Below are 8,253 nucleotides of genomic sequence, written 5' to 3' on the forward strand. Positions count from 1 at the left end.
TGAGACGGTCTCCACGGGGTGGTCCAGAGAGCCGTGCAAGGAGCCAGGAGGGCTGGCCACATGTGCCGGCTCAGGCATGTGTGGGCTCCCCAATACCTGAGGCATACAGTAAGGACATTGGGGTACACATCCCAGCAGCCCTGGGATGGCGGATTGTTGAGGAAGGGTCTGTGTGGGGCCCATGCAGGGAATGCAGCCAGACTCTACCTCATGAAACTGCAAACATCCCTGCCCAGGCAGGGGGCTGCAGTTTGGGGCTGCAGCATGGATACAGCCCCCTGTACAGGGCCTCTCTCCACCAGGCCTTCCCTCCCATCCTCACTGACTCCTGGAACTCGCTCTATCGCCACCCCCCACCCTCGTGTCTTTTTGTTCCTTCCAGTTTTCAGGAACATCAAATAAAAGCTCTTTCAAGAGGCTCCCTTGAGGCCAACAGCCAAGAAACCACATTTCGTTCTCCCGTTCCAGCAGACGAGCCAGCTTGATGGGATTTGGCCCCTTTAATAGAGAGAAGCTCTTCCCTGAGATTAGACTGTTTGGGGCCTGATCCCTCAACTTCGTAGGACCTCAGGCTTAAGCCATGAGAAAAATATTATAAAGAAAAAGTGAGGGAGACCTTCAAGAGGGCGGAGGAGTAAGATGTGGAGATCACCTTCCTCCCCACAAATACATCAAAAAATACATCTACATGTGGAATAACTCCTACAGAACACCTACTGAACGCTGACAGAAGACCTCAGACTTCCCAAAAGGCAAGAAACTCCCCACATACCTGGGTAGGGCAAAAGAAAAAAGAAAAAACAGAGACAAAAGAATAGGGACGGGACCTGCACCTCTGGGAAGGAGCTGTGAAGGAGAAAAAGTTTCCACACACTAGGAAGCCCCTTCACTGGCAAAGACAGGGGTTGGCTGGGGGGAAGCTTCGGAGCCGCGGAGGAGAGCGCAGCCACGGGGGTGCGGAGGGCAAAACGGAGAGATTCCCGCATGGAGGATCAGTGCCGAGCAGCACTCACCAGCCCGAGAGGCTTGTCTGCTCAGCTGCCGGGGCGGGCGGGGCTGGGAGCTGAGGCTCGGGCTTCGGTCGGATCGAAGGGAGAGGACTGGGGTTGGCGGCGTGAACACAGCCTGAAGGGGCTAGTGCGCCACGGCTAGCCGGGAGGGAGTCCGGGAAAAGGTCTGGAACTGCCTAAGAGTCAAGAGACCATTGTTTCGCAGTGCGCGAGGAGAGGAGATTCAGAGCATCGCCTAAACGAGCTCCAGAGACAGGCGCGAGCCGCGGCTATCAGCGCGGACCCCAGAGACGGGCATGAGACGCTAAGGCTGCTGCTGCCGCCACCAAGAAGCCTGTGTGTGAGCACAGGTCACTCTCCACACCGCCCCTCCCGGGAGCCTGTGCAGCCCGCCACTGCCAGGCTCCCGTGATCCAGGGACAACTTCCCTGGGAGAACGCACGGCGCGCCTCAGGCTGGTGCAACGTCACGCCGGCCTCTGCCGCCGCAGGCTCGCCCCGCATTCCACATTCTGTACTCCTCCCTCCCCCCCGGCCTGAGTGAGCCAGAGCCCCCTAATCAGCCGCTCCTTTAACCCCATCCTGTCTGGGCGAAGAATAGACACCAGAGGGCGACCTACACACAGAGGCAGGGCCAAATCCAAAGCTGAACACCAGGAGCTGCGCAAACAAAGAAGAGGAAGGGAAATTTCTCTGTGCAGCCTCAGGAGGAGCAGATTAAATCTCCACAATGAACTTGATGTACCCTGCATCTATGGAATACCTGAATAGACAACGAATCATCCCAAAATTGATGTGGTGGACGTTGGGAGCAACTGTAGACTTGGGATTTCCTGTATCTGACTAGTTTCTGATTTTTATGTGTATCTTAGTATAGCTTTTAGGTCTTGTTATCATTGGTGGATTTGTTTATTGGTTTGGTGGCTCTCTCCTTTTTTTTTAAAATTACTTTAAAAACTTTTTTTATTTTAATAATATTTTTAAAAATTTTACTTTAACAACTTTTTAATTTAATTTAATTTAATTTTATTTATTCTTCTTTCTTTTTTTTTCTCCCTTTTATTCTGAGCTGTGTGGCTGATAGGGTCTTGGTGCTCCAGCCGGGTGTCAGGCCTGAGCCTCTGAGGTGGGAGAGCCGAGTTCAGGACATTGGACCACCAGAGACCTCCCGACCCCACGTAATATCAATTGGCGAGAGATCTCCCAGAGATCTCCATCTCAACACTAAGACCCAGCTCCACTCAACGACCAGCAAGCTCCAGTGCTGGACACCCCATGTCAAACAACTAGCAAGGCAGGAACACAACCCCACCCATTAGCAGAGAGGCTGCCTAAAACCATAAGTTCACAGACACCCCAAAACACACCACCAGACACGGTCCTGCCCACCAGAAAGACAAGATCCAGCCTCATCTGCCAGAACACAGGCACCAGTCACCTCCACCAGGAAGCCTACACAATCCACTGAACCAACCTTACCCACTGGGGGCAGACACCAAAAACAACAGGAACTACGAACCTGCAGCCTGTGAAAAGGAGACCCCAAACACAGTAAGTTAAGCAAAATGAGAAGACAGAGAAATACACAGCAGATGAAGGAGCAAGGTAAAAACCCACCAGACCAAACAAATGAAGAGGAAATAGGCAGTCTACCTGAAAAAGAATTCAGAGTAATGATAGTAAAGATGATCCAAAATCTTGGAAATAGAATGGAGAAAATACAAGAAATGTTTAACAAGGACCTAGAAGAACTAAAGAGCAAACAATGATGAACAACGCAATAAAGGAAATTAAAAATTCTCTAGAAGGAATCAATAGCAGAATAACTGAGGCAGAAGAACGGATAAGTGACTGGAAGATAAAACAGTGGAAATAACTACCGCAGAGCAGAATAAAGAAAAAAGAATGAAAAGAATTGAGGACAGTCTCAGAGACCTCTGGGACAACATTACATGCACCAACATTCGAATTATAGGGGTCCCAGAAGAAGAAGAGAGAAAGAAGGGGACTGAGAAAATATTTGAAGAGATTATAGTTGAAAACTTCCCTAATATTGGAAAGGAAATAGTTAATCAAGTCCAGGAAGCACAGAGAGTCCCATACAGGATAAATCCAAGGAGAAACATGCCAAAACACATATTAATCAAACTATCAATAATTAAATACAAAGAAAAAATATTAAAAGCAGCAAGGGAAAAACAACAAATAACACACAAGGGAATCCCCATAAGGTTAACAGCTGATCTTTCAGCAGAAACTGCAAGCCAGAAGGGAGTGGCAGGACATATTTAAAGTGATGAAAGGGAAAGCCTACAACCAAGATTACTCTACCCAGCAAGGATCTCATTCAGATTCGACGGAGAAACTAAATCCTTTACAGTCAAGCAAAAACTAAGAGAATTCAGCACCACCAAACCAGCTTTACAACAAATGCTAAAGGAACTTCTCTAGGCAGGAAACACAAGAGAAGGAAAAGACCTACAATAACAAACCCAAAACAATTAAGAAAATGGTAATAGGAACACACATATCGATAACTACCTTAAATGTAAATGGATTAAGTGCTCCAACAAAAGACATAGACTGGCTGAATGGATACAAAAGCAAGACCCATACATATGCTGTCTACGAGAGACCCACTTCAGACCTAGGGACACATACAGGCTGAAAGTGAGGGGATGGAAAAAGATATTCCATGCAGATGAAAATCAAAAGAAAGCTGGAGTAGCAATTCTCATATCAGACAAAATAGACTTTAAAATAAAGACTATTACAAGAGACAAAGGACACTACATAATGATCAAAGGATCAATCCAAGAAGAAGATATAACAATTGTAAATATTTATGCACACAACATAGGAGCACCTCAATATATAAGGCAAATGCTAACAGCCATAAAAGGGAAAATTGACAGTAACACAGTCATAGTAGGGGACTTTAACACCCTACTTTCACCAATGCACAGATCATCCAAAATGAAAATAAATGAGGAAACACAAACTTTAAATGACACATTAAACAAGATGGATTTAATTGATATTTATAGGACATTCCATCCAAAAACAACTGAATACACTTTCTTCTCAAGTGCTCATGGAACATTCTCCAGGATAGATCATATCTTGGGTCACAAATCAGGCCTTGGTAAATTTAAGAAAATTGAAATAATATCAAGTATCTTTTCTGACCCCAGTGCTATGAGACCAGATGTCAATTACAGGAAAAAAAACTGTATAAAAATACAAACACATGGAGGCTAAACAATACACTACTAAGTAACCAAGAGATCACTGAAGAAATCAAAGAGGAAATCAAAAAATACCTAGAAACAAATGACAATGAAAACACATGGCCCAAATCCTATGGGATGCAGCAAAAGAAGTTCTAAGAGGGAAGTTTATAGCAATACAATCCTACCTCAAGAAACAAGAAACATCTCTAATAAACAACCTAACCTTACACCTAAAGCAATTAGAGAAAGAAGAACCAAAAAACCCAAAGTTAGCCAAAGGAAAGAAATCATAAAAATCAGATCAGAAATAAATAAAAAAGAAGTGAAGGAAACAATAGCAAAGATCAATAAAACTACAAGGTGGTTCTTTGAGAAGATAAACAAAATTGATAAACCATTAGCCAGACTCCTCAAAAAAAAAGGGAAAAGACTGAAATCAACAGAATTAGAACTGAGAAAGGAGAAGTAACAACTGACACTGCAGAAATACAAAGGATCATGAGAGATTACTACAAGCAGCTATATGCCAATAAAATGGACCACCTGGAAGAAATGGACAAATTCTTAGAAAAGCACAACCTTCCAAGACTGAACCAGGAAGAAATAGAAAATATAAACAGACCAATCACAAGAACTGAAATTGAAACTGTGATTAAAAATCTTCCAACAAACAAAAGCCCAGGACCAGATGGCTTCACAGACAAATTCTATCAAACATTTAGAGAAGAGCTAACACCTATCCTTCTCAAACTCTTCCAAAATATAGCAGAGGGAGGAACACTCCCAAACTCATTCTACGAGGCCACCATCACCCTGATACCAAAACCAGACAAAGATGTCACAAAGAAAGAAAACTACAGGCCAATATCACTGATGCACATAGATGCAAAAATCCTCAACAAAATACTAGCAAACAGAATCCAACAGCACATTAAAAGGATCATACACCATGATCAAGTGGGGTTTATCCCAGGAATGCAAGGATTCCTCAATATACACAAATCAATCAATGTGGTACACCATATTAACAAATTGAAGGAGAAAAACCATATGATCATCTCAACAGATGCAGAGAAAGCTTTCAACAAAATTCAACACCCATTTATGATAAAAACCCTCCAGAAAGTAGGCATAGAGGGAACTTACCTCAACATAATAAAGGCCATATATGACAAACCCCCAGCCAACATTGTCCTCAATGGTGAAAAACTGAAACCATTTCTACTAAGATCAGGAACAAGACAAGGTTGCCCACTCTCACCACTATTATTCAACATAGTTTTGGAAGTTTTAGCCACAGCAATCAGAGAAGAAAAAGAAATAAAAGGAATTCAAATTGGAAAAGAAGAAGTAAAGCTGTCACTGTTTGCAGATGACATGATACTATACATAGAGAATCCTAAAGATGTTACCAGAAAACTACTAGAGCTAATCAGTGAATTTGGTAAAGTAGCAGGATACAAAATTAATGCAGAGAAATCTCTTGCATTCCTATACACTGATGATGAAAAATCTGAAAGTGAAATTAAGAAAACACTCCCATTTACCATTGCAACAAAAAGAATAAAATATCTAGGAATAAACCTACCTAAGGAGACAAAAGACCTGTATGCAGAAAATTATGACACTGATGAAAGAAATTAAAGATGATACAAATAGATGGAGAGATATACCATGTTCTTGGATTGGAAGAATCAGCATTGTGAAAATGACTATACTACCCAAAACAATCCACAGATTCAATGCAATCCCTATCAAACTATCAGTGGCATTTTTCACAGAACTAGAACAAAAAATTTCACAATTTGTATGGAAACACAAAAGACTCCGAATAGCCAAAGCAATCTTGAGAAAGAAAAACGGAGCTGGAGGAATCACGCTCCCTGACTTCAGGCCATACTACAGATCTACAGTAATCAAGACAGTATGGTGCTGGCACAAAAACAGAAATATATATCAATGGAACAGGATAGAAAGCCCAGAGATAAACCCACCCACATAAGGTCACCTTATCTTTGATAAAGAGGCGAAAATATACAATGGAGAAACGACAGCCTCTTTAGTAAGTGGTGCTGGGAAAACTGGACAGCTACATGTAAAATATGAAATTAGAACTCTCCCTAATACCATACACAAAAATAAAATCAAAATGGATTAAAGACCTAAATGTAAGGCCAGACACTATAAAACTCTTACAGGAAAACATAGGCAGAACACTCTATGACATAAATCACAGCAAGATCCTTTTTGCCCTACCTCCTAGAGAAATGGAAATAAAAACAAAAATAAACAAATGGGACCTATGAAACTTAAAAGCTTTTGCAAAGCAAAGGGAACCATAAACAGACCAGAAGACAACCCTCAGAATGGGAGAAAATGTTTGCAAATGAAGCTACTGACAAAGAATTAATCTCCAAAATATACAAGCAGCTCATGCAGCTCAATACCAAATAAACAAACAACCCAATCCAAAAATGGGCAGAAAACCTAAATAGACATTTCTCCAAAGAAGATATACAGATTGCCAACAAACACATGAAAGGATGCTCAACATCACTAATCATTATAGAAATGCAAATCAAAACTACAATGAGGTATCACCTCACACCAGTCAGAATGGTCATCATCAAAAAATGTAGAAACAATAAGTGCTGGAGAGGGTGTGGAGAAAAGGGAACCCTCTTGCACTGTTGGTGGGAATGTAAATTGATACAGCCATTATGGAGAACAGTATGGAGGTTCCTTAAACAACTAAAAACAGAACTACCATATGACCCAGCAATCCCACTACTGGGCATATACCCAGAGAAAATCATAATTCAAAAAGAGTCATGTACCACAATGTTCATTGCAGCTCTATTTACAATAGCCAGGACATGGAAGCAACCTAGGTGTCCATCGACAGATGAATGGATAAAGAATTTGTGGCACATATATACAATGGAATATTACTCAGCCATAAAAAGAAATGAAATTGAGTTATTTGTAGTGAGGTGGATGGACCTAGAGTCTGTCATACAGAGTGAAGTAAGTCAGAAAGGGAAAAACAAATACCATATGCTAACACATATATATGTAATCTAAAAAAAAAAAAAAGGTTCTGAAGAACCTAGGGGCAGGACAGGAATAAAGACGCAGACGTAGAGAATAGACTTGACACGGGGAGGGGGAAGGGGAAGCTGGGACGAAGTGCAAGAGTGGCATTAACATATATACAGTACCAAATGTAAAATAGATAGCTAGTGGGAAGCAGCTGCATAGCAAAGGTAGATCAGCTCGGTGCTTTGTGACCACCTAGAGGGGTGGGACAGGGAGGGTGGGAGGGAGATACAAGAGGGAGGGGATATGGGGATATATGTATACGTATAGCTGATTCACTTTGTTATGCAGCAGAAACTAACACAACATTGTAAAGCAATTATACTCCAATAAAGATGTTAAAAAAAAAAGAAAAGAAAATGTGAGTTAAAAAATAAATGCTCCGAACTCTGCTTTCTGACTTGTCCTAAGAATAATAACAGGTAAGATTGTGTCAGAAATCCAAGCTTCAGGCGGGCCTGGAGCCACACACTCAGCAAATGTGTCTTGTATTGAAGTTAGAGAAGCTATAACGATTCTTTCTGGTAAAGGGGGAGTCATTTTTCTTTTTTTCTGCATGTTTCCAAAGTGGAGATGCCCTCTGGTCTGTGTCCTGGAGGAGGAGTGTTGGAGTGGAAACCTCCATACCCGTTTCCACCACTTACTCAGTTCTTCACCTGGGCAGGGAGTGGCTGATGTTCTCTCAGAACCCATCAGACCTTGATCCACATCATTGGGGGTTGTCACTGTTCTTCCGAAGCAAAAATATCCCACCTCATCTCTCTAGACCGTCTGCCTCCTGTGTGGGTAAGAGAGTCCATGGGCTCTCCTTGGTTTCTGACTCCCATAAGTATGCACACTTGGGTCAAGGCAGGGGCCAGTTTTGAGAAGTAACTGGGTGTGTGAGTCCAGCCTGGGGTCCTCCATGAAGCT

The 8,253-nt window shown here is 42.4% G+C and overlaps 1 protein-coding gene across 1 annotated transcript in view; it reads left to right on the top strand.

Annotated features, from left to right (window-relative positions):
- Nucleotides 1-2,614, top strand: part of LOC132349231 (S-adenosyl-L-methionine-dependent tRNA 4-demethylwyosine synthase TYW1) — a 206,533-nt gene extending 203,919 nt beyond the window's left edge. The window contains exon 17 of the mRNA XM_059897473.1: nt 2,079-2,614. The gene's annotated coding sequence lies outside the window, so the exon portion shown is untranslated. The remainder of the gene's footprint in view (nt 1-2,078) is intronic.
- Nucleotides 2,615-8,253: the final 5,639 nt, after the last annotated feature.

This window comes from Balaenoptera ricei, chromosome 15, assembly GCF_028023285.1.
Source record: "Balaenoptera ricei isolate mBalRic1 chromosome 15, mBalRic1.hap2, whole genome shotgun sequence".
Taxonomy (NCBI): domain Eukaryota; kingdom Metazoa; phylum Chordata; class Mammalia; order Artiodactyla; family Balaenopteridae; genus Balaenoptera; species Balaenoptera ricei.